This window comes from Amphimedon queenslandica, unplaced genomic scaffold (genome assembly GCF_000090795.2).
Source record: "Amphimedon queenslandica unplaced genomic scaffold, v1.1 AMPQUscaffold_13479, whole genome shotgun sequence".
NCBI lineage: Eukaryota > Metazoa > Porifera > Demospongiae > Haplosclerida > Niphatidae > Amphimedon > Amphimedon queenslandica.
Window position 1 is genome coordinate 317391 of NW_003546285.1, and position 3589 is coordinate 320979.

Below are 3589 nucleotides of genomic sequence, written 5' to 3' on the forward strand. Positions count from 1 at the left end.
GAACAGCACTATTGATGGAAACAGTACTATGGATGGAAACAGCACTATTGATAGAAACAGTACTATTGATGGAAACAGCACTATTAATGGTAATAGCACTATTGATGGTAACAGCACTATGGATGGAAACAGCACTATGGATGGAAATAGCACTATGGATGGAAACAGCACTATGGATGGAAACAGCACTATTGATGGTAACAGCACTATTGATGGTAACAGCACTATTGATGGTAACAGCACTATTGATGGTAACAGCACTATGGATGGAAACAGCACTATGGATGGAAACAGCACTATTGATGGTAACAGCACTATTGATGGTAACAGCACTATTGATGGTAACAGCACTATTGATGGTAACAGCACTATTGATGGAAACAGCACTATTGATGGAAACAGCACTATTGATGGAAACAGCACTATTGATGGAAACAGCACTATTGATGGAAACAGCACTATTGATGGAAACAGCACTATGTCCCCAGTGGAGGTTAGTATAAGTGTATAATTTATCTAGTATCATTGATATATTGTACAGGCCAATTGTGATGGAGAAGGTGGTTGGACTAGAGTAGGATATCTTAATATGACCCAGTCTGGTGCTACCTGTCCTACTGGACTAATACAACAGAACTTTACAAACATTAGTCACCCAGTGTGTGCTGCTGGAAATATGGGCTGTGCTTCAACTAGCTTCTCAACTAACGGACTAGCATACAATAAAGTCTGTGGACAAGTTAGAGGATATCAATTTTATGAAACCCAAGCATTCAAAAGGCTTCGTGGATCTGGCCAGAACCGTAATTCCCTAGAAGAATTTTCTGTCGATGGTGTATCCATTACTCATGGAAGCAATCCTCGTGAACATATCTGGACATATGTAGGAGGTTTCAGTGAGGATAGTACTGATAATCGCGCCTGTCCATGTAACACTGGGTACAGTGGTGGTTTAGATCTTAATGCTACATTCATTGGGTCCCATTATTACTGTGAGTCTGGAGCAGATCCTGGTCAGTCAGTCTCCGGTGTTCTCTATGCTACTGATCCATTATGGGATGGACAGCAATGTGATGATCGAGAGTCTACCTGCTGTCCAGCTAACTCTAAGATGCCTTGGTTCTATCGTTCACTGGATACACAAACCACTGATGATATTGAGTTGAGAGTCTGCAGTAGCAGCAAAGAGTCAGGTGTCAGTGGTGTTCCACTGGATATCATTGAACTATACATCAAATGACTACTATAACAGTGTATATGCACTGTATATTGCAGTTATGTTTGTGTTTGTGTATGGAATTTTATTTTCAATGATTGAATTAGTAGTGGAGAATGCAGTTCTTATTAACTAACACAATTTCAAAGATGTAACATGATATTTAGTGACAATGCTGAATTGCTACCAAGAAAAACAGGTAGCAATTGATTATACTCCCTCTCCAGTGTGCATGCATGGAATTCAAAGATTTAATTAGCAGAAACTATTAAAAACATGTAACGTGATACCAAAATACATAGTTCACAGTAGAAGGTCCTAAGTAATTCCCAGTACTATTATATACATGTGCTACACATGCACTCACCAATTTAGGTGAAGTTTCAAATTAAAATTTACCTTAAAAATTCAGTAAAAATACTTTCATGAGAAATTATGAATATCAATATACAAATAAAACATTCATAAACTATTATAACAGTTCGGCTTGTTGATAGTTTAAATTTGACTGAACTATTTTAAGAGTACATTTACAAAATACAATAGAGACCTATATGGTATAATTTGCTAACTGTAAATTAAATTCCAAAGGAAATGGGAATGATGCATACAAAGTATTATAGTTCATAATAAATTTGTAAAATAAGTGACACTATGCAACAGCAAAAATCACATCAAGGGCCAAGAAGATGAAGGTGATGTTACTGTTGTCTCTGTTTCTTTATGCTAGTAGTACGGCCAGTGGATCTTACTGTATGTCTACTGACTGTACTAATCAAGGTACCTCTGGGTCCTTCTTATTATATCTAAGAGTCTGTTGTGTTATTGATAACTTGGGAAGGAGTGTTACTATCAAAGGGAATGGCATCAATAGATACATTCTCTGTCCAAGAGTACTACCAAAGTCTTGTCCATCAGGTAAAGATATATATACAAGTAATATTATTATTGATTAGTAATTTTCAATAGAAAAAAATTGTAAAGACTTGAATAGCAAAGGTAGCACTATCAATGGTAACTACACTATATATCCTGATGGAGTGACCCCAGTAGAGGTTAGTATAACTTGCTATGATTCATTCATCAATGATATACTGTACAGGTATACTGTGATATGAATGGTATCAATTGTGATGGAGAAGGTGGTTGGACTAGAGTAGGATATCTCAATATGACCCAGTCTGGTGCTACCTGTCCTACTGGACTAACACAATTCAACTTTACCAACATCAGTCACCCACTGTGTGGTAGAGTAGTTAACGGTCTTGCCTGTGCTTCAACTACTTTCTCAACTAATGGACTGACATACAATAAAGTCTGTGGACAAGTTAGAGGATATCAATTAGGCATTGCTTACGCAATTCATTTCTTTCGTTTGGTCAGACGCATTAGTGGTGTATTGATTTTTCATGGAAGCAACATTGAAAATCATATCTGGGCACACGTAGGAGGAGAAAGTGAAGATAGAACTGATACTCGTGCCTGTCCATGTAACACTGGGTACAATGGTGGTTTAAATGTTAATGCTACATTCATTGGGTCTCATTATTATTGTGAGTCTGGTGCAGATCCTGGTCAGTCAGCTTCTGATGTTCTCTATGCTACTGATCCATTATGGGATGGACAGCAATGTGATGGCCCAGAGTCTACCTGCTGTCCAGCTAACTCTAAGATGCCTTGGTTCTATCGCTCACTGGATACACAAACCACTGATGATGTTAGACTGGCAGTGTGCCATGGTGGATCCACATTGAGTTCAGGCAATGGCATTCTACTGGATATCATTGAACTATACATCAAATGACTACTATAACAGTGTATATGTATTGTACATTGCAGTTATGTATGGATTTGTGTGTGGAATTTTAATTTCAAAGATTTATTTAGTAGAAGAGAATGCAATTCTTGCGAACTAACACAAATTAAAAGGTGTGAAACATGATAGCAAGAAGTGGGTGACACTACCAGGTAAACAGTCACCTATTGCTTTCAGCTAATGCATCCATTGAATTCCAAGATTTAATGAAATCATGTAATGTAGTTCAATCATCGTAAAAGGTCCAAAATATCACAGAGCTATTGTGTATACCTTTTAGATTAGTCATACTGGTATAATAATTATAATTTGCATGCAAAATTAAACACCAAACGTACAAGTATATCGTGCTGATCACCATTGAAGGGAATAAGTATACTTTTGCATACCTTATGACATACCTAATTCACAGTACTATATATGCATCATTATATACTATACTATTGTGTATACTTTTTATATGCTCCAAAATTCTGTATAATAATATAATGCTGCACACAAACTACCAAAATATGCTTGTGTACATGACATTCACACACCTTATGACATTGGGTATG

At 36.8% G+C, this 3589-nt stretch overlaps 1 protein-coding gene across 1 annotated transcript in view; it reads right to left on the reverse strand.

Annotated features, from left to right (window-relative positions):
* The window catches only part of LOC105312043 (conserved oligomeric Golgi complex subunit 7-like), a 20840-nt gene that overhangs the window by 11458 nt on the left and 5793 nt on the right, over positions 1–3589 (reverse strand). The gene's annotated exons all lie outside the window — the stretch shown is intronic.